This window comes from Physeter macrocephalus, chromosome 15 (assembly GCF_002837175.3).
Source record: "Physeter macrocephalus isolate SW-GA chromosome 15, ASM283717v5, whole genome shotgun sequence".
Lineage (NCBI taxonomy): Eukaryota > Metazoa > Chordata > Mammalia > Artiodactyla > Physeteridae > Physeter > Physeter macrocephalus.
Genome location: NC_041228.1, coordinates 72,500,420 through 72,521,846, shown reverse-complemented (window position 1 = coordinate 72,521,846; position 21,427 = coordinate 72,500,420). Strand labels below are relative to the sequence as shown.

Sequence of the window (21,427 nt, the reverse complement as noted above, 5' to 3'; positions counted from 1 at the left end):
TAGGTCTTCGGCCTGTAGGCGAGTGGGCCCTGATGTGGTCTGAGTGGGCCCTGGTCACACTCTGGTTGTTTTTCAGAAGAGAAGCTTCAGGTCAGAGGGCGCAGTCATGGGGACTGTTGGCCCCAAGTTGTCTCACCGGAGGTTGGGGCTCGGGGGTGGGGGGCCTCTTCCCCCAAGTGTGAAGCACCCATGGAGTGACCCCTGCGACTTCAGAGCGGAACGGGTGGTTAGGATCACTGAGTGGGGTCCGCCCCACTTAGGAGGGAGCGGGGCCTGCGGGCTGTGGGTTTTCCAGGTTGTTAGGTGCACCCAGCCTCCTGGCTGGAGGGGCTCAGGGCCAGGTCGATGGGTGTGGGCAGACCTGGTTACCATATGCAGTGAGGGCTTCCGTGATTTCTCCTACCTGGAGGGCGACTTGAGTTGTTCCATTTCAAACGGGTTAAGATGTCCCTTTGCTCAGGTTTGGGGAGTGGGCCTACCATACAGGAGTTCAAAGGCACTTCACTTTAACTTATCCCTTGGGGCTAACCGCATGCAGAGCAGGGCAATCAGAACTAACTTAATCCAGTTGTCTTGAGTTTTCTGACACAGCTCAGCTAAGGCCCATTTCAAGGTCTGATTGGACCTCTCTACCTTCCCCAATGATTGGGGTCTCCAGGCTGAGTGCAAGTTCCATTTTATGCCCGGGGCACTCACTCATTATCTCCCTTACCACTTGAGACACAAATGCTGGACTGTTATCGCTTTGTGGGGATCCTGGGAGCCCAAACCTGGGGGTGGTTTCTTTTAGTAATGCCTTAGCCACTTCAGCTGCCATTTCAGTTATAGCAGGAAATGCTTCTGTCCACCCAGAAAATGTGTCCACTAGCACCAAGAGACGCCTGAAATTACCCGATTTCACTGTCATACTCTGCATGACAGTGAAATCAGTCTGCCAGTCTTCCCCAGGATATATCCCTCTGGTTTAAATGGACCTTATCTGGGGACCCCTGGAGGGTCTGGTGTTGCGGTGGTTCATTGTGCAGATGGAGCATCTCTCAACTATCCAACTGATTATACTTTTCATGCCAGGAGTTGCCATGACCTCAGCTGACCAATTATATAGGGTTTTCCTTCCTTAGTGAGTTCCTTGATGAGCCTCCCTGATGGCTGGACAAGCTGCAGTTTGGGAAGAGAAGTATTGTCCATGTTCATTAACTAGTCACCCATGGCTTCCTAAATCTCTACTGAAGCCCAATTTTCAGGCTCTGTCTTTGTATAGGCTTCCTTTGTATAGATTGGGGAGTGATTGCAGGGTTCTGGCCTTCAAGGTTCATGGGGTAGTTACCGAGTTCCTGGTTCTAGGGCCAGCCCTTTTGGCGGTTGCGTCCACCTTGTTGTTTCTCTTTATTACCTCTGCACCCCCCTTTTGGCGACCTTTACAATGAATTGCTGCCACCTTTTTTGGAAGCTGCACTGCTTCTGAGGGCTTCAGTATGCTTAGCCGTGTTGCGCGTGTTTGTTCTCCACAGTTAGCACCCCTCTTTCCTTCCAGATAGCCGCGTGAACCTCTAGGACAGCATATGCACACCAGAGTCTGTGTAAACATTTAAGATCTTCCCTGTCCTGAGCTCTAAGGCTCGGGTGAAGGCTATTGGCTGAGGCTGTTGGGCAGAAGTCCCTGGGGGGAGGCTTCTTGCTTCTGTGACTTGGGTCTGGGAGGTTACTGCTTATCCCACCAGCCCTTTTCCCTGTCTCATAAAACTGCTCCTGTCCGTGAACCTTCCTCTTTGGTGTTTGGGAGAGGCTCTCGTCCTAGGTTTGGGCAACTGGAATAGATCGTGTGTGTATGGTTTCTATACAATCATGCTCCGGGGGCCCCATTTCTCTGTGTAGCAGGGTGGCAGGATTTAGCATTAGGTTTTTATAGTAGCCATTGTGTTGTCTAAAAACATAGCCTGAAATTGAATTGCCCTTGGGGGGATAGCCATTCTCTTCCCTTAGAACGTACTAAAGCCTAAACCCTGTGTGGGGTCCATGTAGGGACTGGCTGACCAGATGTTAACTTTTCAGGCTCTTTTAGCAGGGGGAGTAGCTGCTACTGCCCACAGGCAAGGAGGCCACCCCCTACCTGTTTGATCTAATTATTTAGAGAAATAAACAACCGCCCCAGTAAGGGGCCCTGGTTTTTGAGCTAATACCCCAAGGGCGATTCCCCTTCTTTCATGCATGTGAAGATCAAAGAGTTTAGCTAAATCTGGGAGGGCAAGGGCAGGGGCATGAAGTAATTCTTTCATTCTTGGAAGGCTCCTTTGCATTCTGAATTCCATTCAAAAGTATTATTATCCTTTCCTTTCAACTTTTCTTATGGAGGTCTAACTATTTAGTTATGCATCCAGATGGGGCAAAACTCAGCCCACCCCAGGAAACACCTAAGCTGGTTTCTCGTTTGAGGAGGGGCAAGGCTGCAGATGGCTTCTTTCCTTTCCCGGGGTAGCCTTTTCTGACCTGTGAGAATGAAGCCTAGGTAGGTAGCACTCCCCGAAAGGCCTTTGGGGTGAGGGTTACTTTCTACGGCTCTTGTCAGTGGGGAGGGGGACGGAGTTCTTGCGGGTCCGGTACAGATGTGCTGCTCACAGCACTCTGGATCAAAGTGTTGGGTGCAGCATCTTTGTACGTGGTCCTCCTAGTTGAAGTGTGGGGTGCAGCCATTTCATACTAGGAACTCTGGTCCTAAGCGCCAGGTGCAGGGCCACTGCATGTGGCACCCTATGAGCAAGTGAAACTAGACTAAGCACAAAGGAGAAAAAAAGAAAGCTTAGACTTTATTTTATTAGATTCTGTTTTTATTTCCCAGGAATTGTTAATGGGCTTTACCAGTGACATAAGGGTGACTCTGGGCGACTGTCTGCTATCTGATCAGGAATTCAAAATATGAATCACCACAATAAAACATTCAGTTATTTATAAATAAGTGTTCCACTTAGACATGCAGAGATGCCATCCTTTGTGATATATATACTTTTCAGTATTTATTCAAACTGTGAAACCGATTTGCTCTGTATGTTGTTGCATTAACATGCTTAGTCAATCCCTTTTCTGTTTTTACAACAAGAATGTTTAAAACAATGTTTCACTTAATCATTTGGAGTTGTGTTCATGCTGATGTTACTTATCTAAAAATGTACAGGAAGATACACTGGAAGCCAAGCCCCCCTTCAGCGTGAAAAACAAAAACATAAGGCTATTGTTTTGAACTTTTGTTATGTTTACATATTTCCAAAGTCATTGTTTACTATTTAAATCAGCATTTCCTTTAAAATATTATCTTGATTGTTACATTAACAATAATGTGTGTCATAGTAATTTGTACTTTTTCATACCAGTAGTATGATAAACAGCATAATAAACTTGCCATAGAGAGACTACATACTTCCTGATCAAAATAGATAATAACATTCCTGGTGACTGTACACAAGACAAAAATAAAATAAAAAGAGAGAAGAAAAATGTGGGGATGGAAGGCATATATGCAAAATAGGTCAATAACAAAAATGTCAGTAAGTTTAAATCTTCTGGGAAGAAAGACAGGGAACACTCAGAAAACCGTGCTCTTTAAAGTTCCACTAAGATATTTCAAATTTCAGAGTCCAGTAGTTTCTACCACTTTCGGTACCTGCCAGTAAAATTAATTTTTAAATTGTCTTGCTGGCCTGAAAATATAACTTTATCCTTAATGCTGTCTTCATTACTGTTTTCTAAGTATTCTCATTTCGTAACAACTAACATGCAAATGTTTTGCGAGGCCACCCATAGTATTACAATAAATTACACTAATAAATTGTTAGGACTAGAGACAGTGACAGCACTTTCAGAGTCCTGATAGAAAGCTAGTTCTAAAAACAGATATTCAGACTTAAGTAAGTAAAGGTTATTTTCTCAATCCATTTTATGAAAGTAGAAAATATACTTTCTGTGGATCATATGGTGAAAATATTAACTAAAAAAATGCCATGAAACTTTAATGAATAGGATGAGAATGAATAAATTAATGACAGATTTCCATAATGAAGGAAAGCCTTCCAATCAAACCTGTAAATCTGTTGTGACACATTAATTGGTTTTTATTAATGGCTCATTTTATATTAGAGAATATCTTAATTACTAGAGAGCATTGGTTATCTTTAACTTAACTGGCTATGGGAGATAGAGATTTAACCAGCCACTTCTAGATTCAGATAAAGAAACTATGCCCTAGAGAACTTCATTATAGAACAGCTTGAGTGAATAAGAATGATAATTTCCTTGGGAAAAAGTCACCACGCACCAAATACAATAGTTTTCCCATTCATTTTACTTTATCAGAAAAGCCCACGAATAGTTGCTTTCCTTAATTTTCATTATATAGGCAACTAGTGATAGTTTTCTATCAGTTAAGATAATAAATGACTTAAGTGATCTAAAATTATAAAGAATGTTATATTTGTTTTATTGTATTTGTTATTTTATACTCCATCCCTTATTAGAACTATGCATTTTCAGCAGTGTCAATTAATAGTTAAGTCTTCTTAGAAGCTTATCATAGCCACAAAATTTAATTTACATTCTCTCTGCTTTTTGTTATTGATTTTTTTAAAAAAAGTGTAGTATTTCCCAAACTGGTTAAGTTTGATATCCTGTCACTCATTTTGTCTTTGAGGTGGAGGTTTTCCTAGTATAGCTTATTTTTAAAGGACCATAAAACTGTAAAGATGACCTAGGCTCTTGACTCTGGAGATTTGGAGAAGTTGGATAATGTAAATAGCTAAAAATAAGTTGAGGAAAATTCCCAGTTAAGCTTTCACAGTACAACAGAAAAAGCTGAACAAACTGAATATTAAGACTTTCATTGGTCCCATCAGAGAACTGAGATATCAGGGAAAACTCCCCTGAAATTTGGGGGGACAGGCACATCCCGAGAGAGAGAGCTGAGATCCGCCAAGAGCAGCAGATGCTGGCACCATAAACTGGCAGCAACACTTAAATGGTGATTTTGATGAACTGTTGGAGGCTGAGCGTGGACCAGCATGACAGAGAGAAACTCCACAATGCCACAGTTTCGGTGGGCTCCCACACTCCCATGGACTTTTCCCCCAGGAACCCCACCAGGTTTTCCTCAGGGAAGCCCTTAAATGGTGATTTTGATGAACTGTTGGAGGCTGAGCGTGGACCAGCATGACAGAGAGAAACTCCACAATGCCACAGTTTCGGTGGGCTCCCACACTCCCATGGACTTTTCCCCCAGGAACCCCACCAGGTTTTCCTGTGAAGATCTGAGAATGGTCCCCTTAGGGCTTCATCAGGGAGTAAGGAGTGGGGAAGAGGAACCGCTGTGAACTATGCCCTCGGTCCTCTCTGTAACAAAGCCTGCTCTGGGGAAAAGGACTTTACAGAGCCTTATCCCTGCTTAGGGAAAAGGATTCCTCCTCTCCAGACTTCAGATCTCAACAAAGGGGGGTAACATAGTCAGCAGGGGTTGGGACTTCACGAAAACCAACTGGGAATCAGGGACCGGAGTGGGCAATAGGGGGAGATGGTGTGGGAGCTATACAACTGGACAAATACTTTGTGAGGTCCCAGTCCTGAGACACAGGCTCACTGAAAGACTGAGGCTCAGTTGGACAACTATACAAGACCCCCCACCCTGCTCCCCAACTTACCATCACACCGTTAGCTCTCCAGGAGATTAACAGTGGATTACAGCTGAAAGAGCCGCAAGACACAGGCTCTCAGACATGAATTATAAAGCGGACCTGAAGTTGAGAGAGGAGACACAAGCATACTGAAGGAATTTGAAGTCTTTGGTAACTATAAGCTACAACAAGTGTTAAACACAGCTCAACTGCTAGCCAGATTAATATAAATCTTCAAATGAGAGGTTTATTTACCTCAGTTTCTATTAGCTGATAGCACCATGTCTGGCTTCCAAAAAAAAAAAATCACAAGGCATGCAACAGCCAGGAAAAAGTACTCCCTAAAGAGACACAGCAATCATCAGAATCAGACTCAGATATGACATAGATGCAGGCATTGTCAAACAGATAATTTAAAATAACGTAGTTAATGTGTTAAGGGCTACAATAGTAAAAGTAGCATACAAGAACAGATGTGTAATGTTGACAGAAAGATGCAAACTTAAAGAAGGAATCAAAAGGAAATGCTAGAAAAAGAAACACAGAAATGAAGAATGCCTTCAATGAATTCATCAGGAAACTTGAAACAGCTGAGAAAAGAATCAATTTAGGTCAATAGAAACTTCCTACAATGAAATTCAAAGAGAAAAGGAAATGGAAAACTAAAACAAAACCAAAAATAAGAACAGAATATCCAAAAACTGTGGGACACTATAGAAAGGTATAGCATAAATGTAACTGGAATATCAAAAGTGGAGAAGAGAACAGAGCATAAGATATATTTGAAATAAAAATGGCTAAGAACTTCCCAAATTAAAGACAGAAAATCACAAACCCAGGAAACTCAGAGAACACCAATAGGATAAGAATACATACACACACACACACACACACACACACACACACACACACACACACACACACACACACACACACACACACACACACACAAACACCTACTCATATTACATTCAAACTGCCGAAAATTAAAGACAAAATCTTGAAAGAAGCCAGAGAAGGGGAAAAAAAAGAAAACAATATTTCCTATAGAAATATAGAAAACAAATGTTTCTCATCAGGACACATGGAAGAAAAGGAGAGAGACATGAAATATTTAAAGTGTCGAAGGAAAAAAAAAATAAAGTGTCGAAGGAGAAAGCACTAAACTTGAATTCTATAGCCAGCAAAATTATCTTTGGAAAATGAAGGAAAAATACTTTCTCAGATAAACAAAAACTGAGGGAAATCACTGGTGACAGATATGGCCCACCAGAAATGTTAAAATTCTTCAGGCAGGAGGGAAATATATAGGTCAGAAACCTGGATTTACGTAAAGAAAGGAAAGATTTACCTAAAGAGAAAAAATACATGAAGGTAAGAATAGCTCACTGTTTAAAGCAATAATAACAACAAAGTAATTAGTATATGGAGAAGTAAAATGAATATCAGCAATATCACAAGGGACAGGAAGGAGAAATTGGGAATATTTTGTTATTAAGTGAAATGTGAAGGTGTATAGTTGTAGTTCAAGGTGGAATTATACTAATTAAAAATGTATATTTTAAACTAGGGAAGCCAATAAAATATTTTAAAAATAAATATAATTGATATGCTAACAGAAGATAAAATGGAATCATTAAAAAATGCTCAGTTAAAACAATGAAAGGCAGTAAATAAGGAGAAAAAAGAAAAAAACAATTTTGGGATTAATATATACACACTACTATATTTAAAATAGGTAATCAACAAGGACCTACTGTATATCACAGGAAACTCTACTCAATATTCTGTAATAACCTAAATGGGAAAAAAATTTGAAAAAAAATAGGTGTATGTATATGGATAACTGAATCACTTTGCTGAAATTAATACAACATTGTAAATCAACTATACTCCAATATAAAGTAAAAATTTTAAAAAAAGAAGAGAAAGGGAGATATAACAAAAAGACAAATGCAATAAATAGAAAGCAGTTACAAACATGGTAGCTATTAATCTAGCTGTGTCAATAACTTTTAAATCTAAATGGTTTAAATAACAATTAAAAGACAAAGATTTTCAGAGTGGATAATAAGACCCAACAATGTTTTCTAAAAGAAAGTCATTTTAAATATAAAGACAGATAGGTTTCATGTGAAAGGATTGAGAAATATATACCATGGTAATACTAATCAAAAGAAAGCTGGAGTAACTGTATTAATTTCAGACAAAGCAGACTTCAAAACAAGGAGATCATCAGGATTAAGGATGGCCACTATATAAGGACAAAGGGGTAAATCCTCCAGGAACACATTACAATGCAAAATGTGTATGCAAACAACAGAAGAACCCCAAAATTCATAAGGCAAAAACTGATAGAACTGAAGGGAGAAATGGACCATTATATTTTATTGTTGGTTATTTTAACACCTGTCAGTAATTGATATATCAGTAAGGCTGAAAATGTGTAAAGATATAGATGACCTGAACAGTATTCTCAAATCAACTTGATCTAATGAACATTTCTAGAATACTCTGTCCAATAGTAAGAGAATATACATTTTCCCCAAGCTTGCATAGAACATTCACCAAAATAGTCCATATTCTGGACCATGAAACACACTTAACAAATTTAAATGAACAAAAAAAAAATCATACTTAGTGTATTTTTAAACCACAATGGAATTACTCTAGAAATCAATAATAGAAAGGTAGCTATTAACCAACCCCCCAACAATATTTGGAAATTAAACAACTCTTAAAAGATAAACTGAGGCACATTAAAATTTCCAAGTGTTTATTTGAGCATACTTTGATTCCAATTGGGCAGTGTCAAGCCCAAAGTTGTTAGGAGCCCTCCACCCACAGAACTAGAGGAGAGATTTTTATAGAGAAGACAAGGAAACAAAGCAAGGAAATTTTTGATTGGCTGTAGCGTAAGACATTTCTTTATTTGGGAATGCCTGGTTGGCTGTTTATGATTGTTCTTAAGTTTCATTTTCTCAGATTCTAGTGCATTGACTGTGGCTTATGTGGCTACCAAGGCATTAGAGCCACCTTGGTCTAATGGCCTCCTCGTTAATGAACACAGCACACTTCTAAATAACACATAGGTTGAGACAAAGTCTCAAGAAAAAATTTAAACTTTTTAAACTCACGAAAAAATTTTTAAAAACATCAAAATTTGTGGGGTACAGGAAAAGCAGTGCTTAGAAGGAAATTTATAGCATTAAATGCATATATTGGAAAAGAAGAAAGATCTAAAACCAATCATCTAATCTTTCCCCTTAGGAAACCAGAGAAAGAAGAGCAAACACTCAGTAATTCCATAACCAAACTGAGTACCGTATGGTTAAATAGTTTCATTGAGAATTTATTTACATTTACCTATAGCACTTGCTATTTTGTACATTTTTTTGCACGTGTTTATAAAAAACTGTCTTTATAGAAAATGAAGTACAATAAATAACTTATTAGATTGTGGTTTATAGTACATGGCCTTTGTATTGGCCCAGAGTAGGGTAATATATCAATCATATTTGGAAGAGTTAGAATACAGAGTTTTTGTGTTTTCTTTTTTTCTCCCCAAATTAACTTAATGATTTGGAGTAATATTCAGTAATATATAGGATGAAATTTATTCTGGATATATCAAAAATAAATTCAGTATACATATTTGTAATTTACTAAATTAATTATAATTTGAATTACATTGTTCTTTTCAGTCTTCAAACAGGAATGATTTTAAATAGGTTTTTAGGGTTTTCACACTTATAATTTACATTCTCATCATCACCATGTTCATTTCTTCTTGCATGGCCAAAATCTGTCCTCTGATTCTGGTCAGACTCCATTTTAAATTCCCTGGGCAAACCTTGAACTCAGATGTGGTGTGAGATCAACTGTGCCATTATATGCTTGGTGTTCTGTGTTTTGTTCTCACTGTGAATTATTCAATGTGTGCAAGCCCTTGTTATCCTCCTTGCAGACAATCCTTTCTCAATATAATTTAATACTTGAGTTCTAGAATAATAATCTTAAGATGTCAAAGTGAATAACAATTTTTTTCTTTCATCTTCCTGTAACAATTTAGCAGTGTTTTTATGAAAAGACATGGTAAATCTAAGACACTTCCAGTCACAATGTTAAGAACTATTCTGACTATTCTAAACAAACCCATGCAGCAACTATTATATGTAGAAAATTACCAGTAATAGGAGCCCAGTGGAAGTCAAGGAAATCAAATATATGCCCCTTAAAGGGGCTGAAAGTTTCAATTAAAAAAACCCCACAACAATCTAGTAGTGTTTAATTTATGTACACTCACACTATTTTGATATTTCTTTCATGGTTAAAGTGGCAGATTACAGTTTCCAAAAATGATCACAGAGTATTTCTTGTCCCATATCTTTTTCCAGAACCTTGCCCCCCGCCATCAAGAGGTGGCTTCAGATTCCCCTCCCCTTGAAATTAGAGCTGTGGCTGCCTCGACAAGGAGAAAATGACAGAATTCAGGAACTAGAGGCTAGGTCACAGTTGGTTACATAACTTCCACCTGGTTCCTCCCAGTCTTTGGATGTTTTCCCGTGGACCCACCACAATGTTGTGCAGAAACCAGGCCACATAGGGGGACTTACATGAGTTCTGATTGACAGCACCAGCTAAGGTCTTGGCCAACAGCCTGCATTAACTGCCAGATGTATGTGTAAGTGAGCCTTCGGAAGCCCTGTTTTCCAGCCTTTGCGTCTTCCAGCTGAGACCCCAGACATCACAGAGCAGAGAGGAGAGCCACCTCCACAGGGCTCTGACTGAATGTCTTACAACCAAATTTGTGAGCATAATAAATGGTTGCTTAGGCCCCTAAATTTCACAATCATAATAACTGGAACAGCTAGTGAGGTCTGAATGTTCAGTTTCATATTATGGCACCATATTAATAGATGTTTGTTATGAAATTCATAAACAGTTTCATGCAGCTTCTCTCAGGATGGGCCAAGGATCTTGTGAGGAGCTATATGGAGAAATATATATCTAAGTTGTCCACACTGGCAAAATCTGGGAAGACTTATGATTTAAATTTCCCACCATGCTTGATAAAATGATTGGCTTATTATACTTCTGAACAATAATTTCAGGCTTACAATAACAGAGCTAAGGCTATGTGGAGGAAATTATTGCACATTATCATCTCCCTGTGTGCAAATACACATTTTTTTTTTCTCAAAAGAATGGCAATTTTGATGGGAGCTAACCACTTGTTAAAAACAAAGCTTCCTGTTACAGTGGAGGATTACTGGACTGAATGTCAATATTATGACATAGTATGAGTGTGTTTCGTGTTTGGTAATTGCAAACATTGTTGCTTTTGTTGTGGTCATCCATTTACAATGCTTGGTGTCAGTTTATTTATCTCTTGTAAAAATAAAATACAGTGTGTGTGTGTGAAAAAAAACCCCAAACCACAAAGCTTCCTTATTACTTACTGTGTCCTGAAACTATGGTTCAAACTGGAGGAAAGTAATCCCTTTGAAATACATTTTGTGGAGACCTAACCTTTACACGGTACTTTCTCTTTAAAAAAAAAAAATTTGTGGAGTGTAGTTGATTTACAATATTGTGTTAATTTTAGGTGTACAGCAAAGTGAATCAGTTATACATATACATATATCCACTCTTTTTTAAGATTCTTTTCCCATATAGGGCATTCCAGAGTGTTGAGTAGAGTTCCCTGTTCTATTCAGTAGGTTCTAATTTGTCTTAAAAAGTAAAAAAACTATTTTGGAATAGTCAAATGCAAATTACAGAGCCATGAGAGTTTTGGCTGTATTGTCAGTATTAGTCCATTTTTGCTATATATATTTAACATTGTTAAGCAATTTTAAGATGTACTAAAATATGCATTTATATAATTTATATAATTTACGATGATGCAACTGAATTTCATGCAGTTCAGTGACTACCAGGATCATTATTATGTATAAGTTTTATATTCTTTATCTGTATAATTTTTATAGTTTTTTTATAGTGCAACCTGCTGTATTAGGATACTATCTGATATATTTCAGGCATTTTCCCCCCTTCCTAGATTTCCACTGATGAAATAATAATTCCAACAAAATAAGGCAATGATTAGTTATACTGATAACAGTAGAAGCAACAGATTAAAAATAAAAACGGCACCTGAAGGATATCACCAGATATTCATGGCAGCTGTTTGGATTGGTTAGCTTTAATCTCCGCTGACAAAAAGAAATGTCCATCCAGGAAGCCGAATCTCTCTTGGTTAAGATGCACCTTCAGTAAGCTGTGGAGGAGAAAAGAAAAGAGCAAGTGCCTGAAGACAACCACAGCAGAACCACATTCATTTCATGGGTATCTCCTAATTATTAAGTGACTTGTCACAATCTCCTGCATCCACATATTGAAAGATACATAGAAATGGCCAGAAAGCAAAATGATCAGAGTAATGTAAATAAATGGGCAGCCTTCCATTTCCCTATTTATCTCTGACTCTAATTAGTTGCCATGAACAGCCCACTAAAAGTGCAGCCATTTACTTCTTGATACATATGTAGCCTGAAGGTACTAACACAAGTGCTGTGCTCAGAAAAGTAGATCCCAGAAGGGCAGTTACAGGTAATACAGTCTGAAAGCAACATTATTTTAAAGTCTGAAAGCAACATTATTTTAAAGTCTGAAAGCAACATTATTTTAAAGCTGTCATGTAGGACAAAACAGTCAAGGTAAAATTTTCAAACAAGTAAGAACAATTTCCTGTTCTGTTAGAAAATGTGTGGGTAACATTCCATTTTAGAATATTAGACCAAAAGTACATAGTGAAAAAGACTCTAAATAATGAAACCTATTAGGAGATCTGTATTCTTTACCGAGGAAATCTCTCTCTCTGTCTCTCATCTATCATCCAAAAATCTATTCCATAAATACCTCAAAGATACATTTGATGTGAATTGAAATAAAAACAAAAATAAAAGGTCACCTAAAATAATTCATGCATAATAAAAGACAAAACAAGACAAATGAAGAGAGCAGTCTTGGTGTGGGTTTCTTTGGATTCTTCTTGATACTTTTTGGACTTCCTGGATCTGATGTCTGTTTCTTTCCCCAGGTTAAGGAAGTTTTCAGCCATTATTTCTTTGAAAAAGCTTTCTGTTCCTATCTCTTTCTCTTCTCTTTTTGGGACACCTATAATATGTATATTGGTCCATTTGATGGGGTCCCCTAAGTCCATTAAACTATCTTCACTGTCCTTCGTTCCTTCCTTCCTCCCTCCCTTCCTTCCTTCCTTCCTTCCTTCCTTCTCTGATTACATGATTACTACTGTGCTGTATTCGAGTTCACTGATCCTTTCTTCCGCTGTTCTAGTCTACTGTTGAATATCTCTATTGAATTTTTAATTTTATTTTTCAACTCTATAACTTCTACTTGGGACTTTTTAAAAAAATTGGTGTATAGTTGTTTTACAATGTTGTGTTAGTTTCTACTGTACAGTGAAGTGAAGTAGAGTTCCCTGTACTGTACAGCAGGTTTTTATTTGCTCTCTATTTTATACATATTAGGTAGTGTATATATGTTAATCTCAATCTCCCAATTCATCCCACCCCCCCTTTCCCCCCTTGGTGTCCATACATTTGTTCTCTACGTCTGTGTCTCTATTTCTGCCTTGCAAACAGGTGTTTCTATTTCTGCCTTGCAAACAGGTTCATCTGTACCATTTTTCTAGATTCCACATATATACGTTAATGTATGCTATTTGTTTTTCTGACTTACTTCACTCTGTATGACAGTCTCTAGGTCCACCCATGTCTCTACAAATGACCCAATTTTGTTCCTTTTTATGGCTGAGTAATATTCCATTATATATATGTACCACAACTTCTTTAACCATACGTCTGTCAATGGGCATCTAGGTTGCTTCCATGACCTGGCTATTGTAAATAGTGCTGCAGTGAACATTGGGGTGCATGTGTCTTTTTGAGTTATGGTTTTCTCTGGGTATATGACCAGTAGTGGGATTGCTGGGTCATATGGTAATTCTATTTTAGCATTTTTTTTGCTGTATGCAGGCCTGTCACCGCTGTGGCCCCTTCCTCTGTGGAGCACAGGCTCTGGACACGCAGGCCCAGCGGCCATGGCCCATGGGCCCAGCCGCTCCACGGCACGCAGGATCTTCCCGGACCGGGGCACGAACCCACGTCCCCTGCATCGGCAGGTGGACTCCCAACCACTGCGCCACCAGGGAAGCCCTCTATTTTAGCTTTTTAAGGAACCTCCATACTGTTCTCCACAGTGGCTGTATCAATTTACATTCCCATCAACAGTGCAAGAGTGTTCCCTTTTCTCCACTCCCTCTCCAGCATTTATTGTTTGTAGATTTTTTTGATGATGGCCATTCTGACTGGTGTATTCTCACTTTGTTCATGCCTTGCTATCCTGACCTTAGCAAGCATCTTTATGACCATTGTTTTAAATTCTCTATCAGGTAAATCACATCTCCACTTCATTATTGTCAGTTTCCAAAGATTTATCTTGTTCTTTTCTTTGGAACATATTCCCCATGTTTATTCATATTCCTTGACTCTTTGGGTTGGTTTATCTGCATTAGATCAAAGAGTTACCTCTCTCAGTATTGACAGACTGGCCTCCTGTATGAGATGAACCTTGTCAATCAGCCTGGCCCAAACTCCTGGTTGCCTCTCAAACCTTGGTGATTTTGAAAGCAGCTATCTTTGTTTTTAGAGGCTCCCAATAATTGAGAGTGTGCCAGAACCCATAGGTGTTCCAGTGGTACATTGCCCATATGCCTCTTCTGGCTCCCGAAAGATTAATAATTGCCTTCCCCTTCAACTCCCCAGTGCAGGCTAATTTAAAGTCCAATCTTCAGGTAACAGCTGGCAAAGTCAGGAGGTTAGCTATGCAGTATAGCCCCTATCGGAGAAACCTAGGTGCTGGGTATTTTTGCCCACTTAATCTGTGCTGATCCAGCAGGTATACTTGCTGGGACCACTTTTACATCCAACTAGAATTGCCTTTTTTTTCATGTGGTCTCAGGGGACACATCAGTGCTGAGCCCTGTCAGAACCAAGAGCTTGGTGACAGTTGCTCAGCTGGCAGCCATTATACTTAGGGTGCTAGATGTGTGGACAAGCTCTTTCTAGGGAGAAGCTGGAGACTTGGTCTTATTGTTGGAGCAAGCAAGAGGGAGACAGTTGAGGAAGTGCCCACTGGCTCTTTTGGGCTCCAGGCAGGATCCCAGTCAGCTTTAAATTGCAGGCTGATTATAAGCTGGATCCTCAGACAGCAGCTGGGAAAGCATGCAGTCACCAGCTTTATTTAGATATAATTCACATATCAAACAAATCATCTGTTTTAAAGTATACAGGTCAATTTTTTTTATAGTCACAGAAGTGTGCAACAATCACCACATCAATTCTACATTTCTGTCATCTCAAAAAGAAACCTGCAACCTTTAGCTGTTACTCTCCTATCCTTCTATCTTCCCATACCTAAGCAACCACTCTACTTTTTGTTTCTATAGATTTGCCTATTCTGAATATTTTATATAAATTATAAAATTTTCATGTTTTGTGACTGGCTTCTTTCACCAAGCGTGATTTCAGGATTCATCCATATATGCAAAGAATGTTCCATGGTATTAATATACCACATTTTGTTTGTTCATTAATCAATTGATGGACATTTGGATTATTCCACCTTTTTGGCTATCATGAATAATAATGCTGCTATAAATATTAATGCACAAGTTCTTGTGTGGACATATGTTTTCATTACTCTAGGTATATTGCTAGAAGTGGAATTGCTGGATCATATTTAATTCCATGTTTGCAATTTGAAAAATGGCCAGACTCTTTTTCAAAATGGCTGCACCATTTTCTATTCTGACCAACAGTGTATGACAGTTCTGATTTCTCCACATCCTCACCAAAATCTGTATCTCTTTTTGATTATAGCCATCTTAGTGGTTGTGATGTCATACCTCATTGTAATTTTGATTTGCATTTGCAAGAGTTCTTTATATAGTCAAGAAATAAATTCCTCATTAGATATATAATGATTTGCAAGTATTTTTTATTATTGGTTGGCATTTCATTTGTTGGATCATGTCCTTTGAAGCACAAAAGTTTTAAATTTTGATGAAGTCTAATTTGTCTGTTTCTTCTTTGTTGTTTATGCTTTAGCATTGTGTCTAAGAATCTATTGCTAAATCTGATGTTATGCAGATTTAGTCCTTTGCTTTCTTCTGAGAGTTTTATAGTTTTATCCATTGCATTTAGATATTTAATCAATTTTAAGTTAATTTTTGTATATGTTGTGAGATAAGGGTCCAATTTCATTATTTTACATGTGGATATCCATCATTTCGGCATCATCATCATCTATACTAGTAATAGATACGATTTGCTAACATTTCATTATGGAATTTTGCATCTACATTCTTGAAAGATACTGTCTATAGTTGTTTTCTTTTTTTTCTTGTAATGCCTCAATGCTTTGATATCAGGATAATGCTACTCTCTTAAAATGAGTAGGAAAGAGTCTACTTTTTTTTGAAAGGTTTTATGTATTATTGGTATTCTTTCTTCTTTCTTGGGAACGTTCACCAAGAAACCTCTCTGGTCTGGAAATTTTCTGTATGGGACTGTTTACAATTATGAATTCATTATTTAGTAGACATTTGGCTACTCATATTTCTTTATTTCCTCATCAATGAGCTTGAAAACTTGTATCTTTCTAAAATTTATTTCATTTAGGTTGTTGAATTTAATAAAATATCATTTAGTTCATAGTACTCGTTTATTATCTTTTTGATATTTAGGATCCATAATAATGTTCTCTCTTTTATTTCTGTGGTTAATAATTTTTATCTTCTTTCTAGGTGACCTAATTTTAAGAAGACCTATGTGAGGAGGATTGACTTCATTGCCTGTGCATTTTTAAAGAGTTTGTTTTATTTTGTTTTCTGTGCCTCGTGGAGATTTGGGGACTAGATTAAGGTAAGCAGCTAAGACAATCATTTGTTATGCTGTTACTGAGTTCCAAAATTGAAATCTCTCTTTCCTAGTGGAACTTTAACAGGAGCACAATCCTTGTGATTGGATGGCTTTGTACACAGCACAGTCTCACAGTTCTGAAATGCACCTCCACCAGCAAAATGCTTCCTCTGAAATTAGACATGTTAGCATCTGTTAAACTATAAAAATATGAAGATCTATAATGAATTGGACTAATGGCTTCAGTCCTGTCCTAGGACTGAATTCATTAGAACCTTTCCTGAGAGCAGGTTTGTGCAGAGGAATGATGGGGCAAAGAGATAGTGGCTGGGCAAAAGGCACAGATGGGGCAGGAGCAAGCCTGGGTAAAGGAAAGAAAAAGATCTCAGACACGAGCAGAGAAACCTCATCTACAGCACAATTTTCCTAAGACTGCTTCTGCCAGAAGAATTTATTTCTACTTAGGGTAAAACATGAACATATTATCTGTGGTTGGCTGAATAATAGCTGCCTGAAGATGTTCAAGTGCTAATCTCTACACCCTGCGAATATGTTATGTATGATGAAGGGGAATTAAGGTTGTTCATAAGCTGACCTTAAGATGGAGATATTATCTTTGATTGTATAGTTCAGCCCAGTATAATCACAGGGATCTTTTAAAGTGAGAAAAGAAAGTGGAGGAGGAGGTCAGAGTGATGTGACGTGATAAGAACTCAACTCACTGTTGCTGATTTTATTTTATTGTATTTTTGAATTAGTGTTTTTCTTTTCTTTTTTTAAATTAATTTTTAAAATTGGAGTATAGTTGATTTACAGTGTTGTGTTAGTTTCTGCTATACAGCAAAGTGAATCACTTATACATATATCCACTCTTTTTTAGGTTCTATTCCCGTATAGGTCATTACAGAGTATTGAATAGAGTTCCCTGTGCTATACAGTAGGTTCTTATTAGTTATTTATTTTATATATAGTAGTGTGTATATATCAATCCCAATCTCCCAATTTATCCATCCCCCCTTCCCCCTTGGTAACCATAAGGTTGTTTTCTACAAGTGACTCAATTTATTTTTTGTAAATAGGTTCATTTGTACCATTTTTTAAGATTCCACATAAAAGCCATAATATATGATATTTGTCTTTCTCTGTCTGCCATACTTCACTCAGTATGACAATCTCTATGTCCATCCATGTCGCTGTAAATGGCATTATTTTGTTATTTTTTATGGCTGAGTAATATTCCATTGTACATATGTACAACATCTTCTTTATCCATTCTTCTGTTGATGGACATTTAGGTTGCTTCCATGTCCTGGCTACTGTAAATAGTGCTGCAATGTTGCTGATTTAAAAAATGGCAGAAGGGGGTCATAAGCCAAGGAGAGGAAGCATCCCCTAGAAGTTGGAAAGGGCGAGAAGACAGATTAAGAAACACACCCCTACTGACTCCTTGATTTTAGTTCAGTAAGACCCATTTTGGACTTCTCATGTCTAGAACTGTTAGATAGAAAATTTGTGGTTTTTTAACCACTAATTTTGTGATACTTTGTTAGAGCAGCACTAGGAAATGAAAACACTACCCAAGCAGTTTAAAGTATTTCCCTACATTTAAATAACTGGTTATTATTGTATTCATCCTCATTGCAGTAATGAACTATGTAAAAACACAGAAAACAATATTCTATTACAGAGATTATTTTAACCCAATAACTTGTTGAATTTCACTTTTCTCTCTAAGATATGTTATCGAATACCTGCATTGTGTGTGTGTGTGTTTAATTTAAAATAGAATTCTATCTGTTAATATAGTAGTAAATATTTTTATTTTACTTATCTTGTTTATTTTATCCTAATCATGTATTTCTTTTCCAAGGCATCTCTCACATGAAAGACAGAATGTATTACACAATTAAGGGGAAAATTTTATTCAGGCTATTGCATTAGGAAATATATTTCTTAATGTAACATGCCTCGAGGAAGGAGAAAACTTGGGCTCTTACAGAGGCAACTAAACAAGGTGATCATGAAGAAGGCTGGCCAGTGAGTCTTATGGGAGTCACGAGGTGGGTTGGAGATGGGTGTTACCTCTGAGTAAAGGAGAGCAGAGTGCCTCTTTGTGGTTAGTTGTTTCAGGGAACATAAAGAGGTAGAGAGATTTCTTAGCCATCTGTTTTGCAGGCGGACAAGGCTCAGACAGTGTACAAGATTTCGAACACATAAGGTGGACTATCTCAGAGAACAAAGGCTGGTAGTACGTCAATAAATAATTAGCAGAAAGCGATAAACAACACAGTTGCTCAGTATGTTAGCATAAGAGTAGTACAAATGATAATCACTAATACTGCCAGACTTCCGGTTTCTATTTTACTTTAATACACTCAATACAAATATTAGTGCACAATTAAAGATCACTCAAGTTATTGTTCTCAGTGAATTAAAATTTACCAATCAATACTAAACATTTTAATTAATTAAAAATTTATTAAATCCCTATTTGGTGCCTAGGCATATAAGATACACAGATACTTGCCCTTCAAGAGCTCGTATTTTAATGGATGTACTATGCAAACAAGTTAATCTGTTAATACAGGTGGATCTATGAGACAGGATAGAATGTAAGTGATTAGTTTAATTGGATAACGTGACTCTACCCAGTCTCATTATACAAATAAATTGAGTAATCTCTGGAGCAAGCTATGTGTACCTTTAGCTAAATTCTAATAGAGAAAAGGCAGTATCTTAAAAATACAGAATAGAGAAGTTCAAATGGATGCACACCACATCTTCTACCCACAAGTGCACTAAAAATAATTCATTTTAAATGTAAATATAGTTGTTTCCTTCCTCTGGTAAGTTAGATGCTATGTGAGCTGATGTGAAAGAATGTAATTTTGTAGAAGTGTTAAATCTGGATTACAATTGGTTGCAATAAATTACCTATTTTTCTCTTGGGGAGTTATGAGAGATCTGTTAATCATAATGCATTATACCTATTCATACAAGGCTAAATAGCAGTACTTTTGTCCATGTGTACCAATGCATTAACAAAAGAAAATTAGTTTCCGCCATTAATTGTCTTAGAAAGGAGATATGCCAGCCAAATCAGTTTCTTTTAATATTTTGCATTTCCTGTAATAGCTTACATGATGTCAATAGGAACCAACGATGTGATAAAGTCACTTCATAATGGTATTTTACACACCTTGCTGCAACAAACTTTTAAAGATTTACTTATTTCTAAGTAACTGCTGGTAATGTACTATGTGTTCGGAGAAAGTGAAACTTAAAATGCTGATAAATAAAAATTTTCTTAGCAAGAAAAAGAAAGTCAGAATAAGTTTACAGTCAAGAATTAACCAAAACTAAATGTGTGGCTACACAAATAAACTCCACAGGTGTAATTGAAGCAGCAGCTCAAATATAAACTCTATGACGGAAAGCATAGGCTGTTCATTGGAGAGTGAAGATTTTCTTGTATAAACAACTCTGGTATACTCCTGCAGTTTAGGATTTAAACTCATAGTATAGCTGAAAAGTGCCTTCTTGCCTGTGGTTTTTAGGCACAAAATTAGACAAATGTAATAGTGGGATTACAGAATCATGGATGAGATTGAAAAAATTAAAAGGTACAATTAAATAATATCCTTGTTTCAATTGTCTATGGTATAACCACTACATAATACGGTGGCTTTTAAGACAGCACCAAGTTATAATTTCTCATGATTTTATGGATTGCATGGGCTCAGCTGTAGGGACCCTCATGTGTTGCAGGGTAACATCATGGCAACTGCAACTGTATGCATATGCACTGCATACAGTGGGGAAATCATCCGAGGCTAGAATACCCAAGGTAGTCGCTCATCCTCCTGTTTTCCATGTGGTGGCTCATGACTAGTTTATATTAACTCTATTACCATCCCACAAGGAAAATATTTCTAGAGCCCCTAATCCAGGGTCAGAGACTGTTACTTGGTTAGGGCTGAGTTCTGGTCGCCGGCATTAGAATTCCCCTGTTCTTGAATCCTCTCTCAGGGATCTTGGTCCACTTTCATGGTCATCATTCCCTTCCATAAAAAATAAGCAATATTTTCAGTTAAACAATAATATCAATTGTTCTCAATGGTGAAAAACTGAAACCATTTCCACTAAGATCAGGAACAAGACAAGGTTGCCCACTCTCACCACTCTTATTCAACATAGTTTTGGAAGTTCTAGCCACAGCAATCAGAGAAGAAAAAGAAATAAAAGGAATCCAAATAGGAAAAGAAGAAGTAAAGCTGTCACTGTTTGCAGATGACATGATACTATACATAGAGAATCCTAAGGAGGCTACCAGGAAACTACTAGAGCTAATCAATGAATTTGGTAAAGTAGCAGGATACAAAATTAATGCACAGAAATCTCTGGCATTCTTATACACTAATGATGAAAAATCTGAGAGTGAAATTAAGAAAACACTCCCATTTACCATTGCAACAAAAAAAATAAAATATCTAGGAATAAACCTACCTAAGGAGACAAAAGACTTGTATGCAGAAAACTATAAGACACTGATGAAAGAAATTAAAGATGATACAAATAGGTGGAGAAATATACCATGTTCTTGGATTGGAAGAATCAACATTGTGAAAATGACTCTACTACCCAAAGCAATCTACAGATTCAATGCAATCCCTATCAAACTACCACTAGCATTTTTTACAGAACTAGAAAAAAAAATTTCACAATTTGTATGGAAACACAAAAGACCCCAAATAGCAAAAGCAATCT

General features: G+C 37.5%; 1 long non-coding RNA gene across 1 annotated transcript in view; it reads left to right on the top strand.

Annotated features, from left to right (window-relative positions):
• The window catches only part of LOC114487917 (uncharacterized), a 77,905-nt gene that overhangs the window by 39,836 nt on the left and 16,642 nt on the right, over positions 1–21,427 (top strand). Inside the window, exon 3 of the long non-coding RNA XR_003683482.2 lies at positions 16,546–16,663. This is a non-coding gene — a long non-coding RNA (uncharacterized lncRNA). The remainder of the gene's footprint in view (positions 1–16,545; positions 16,664–21,427) is intronic.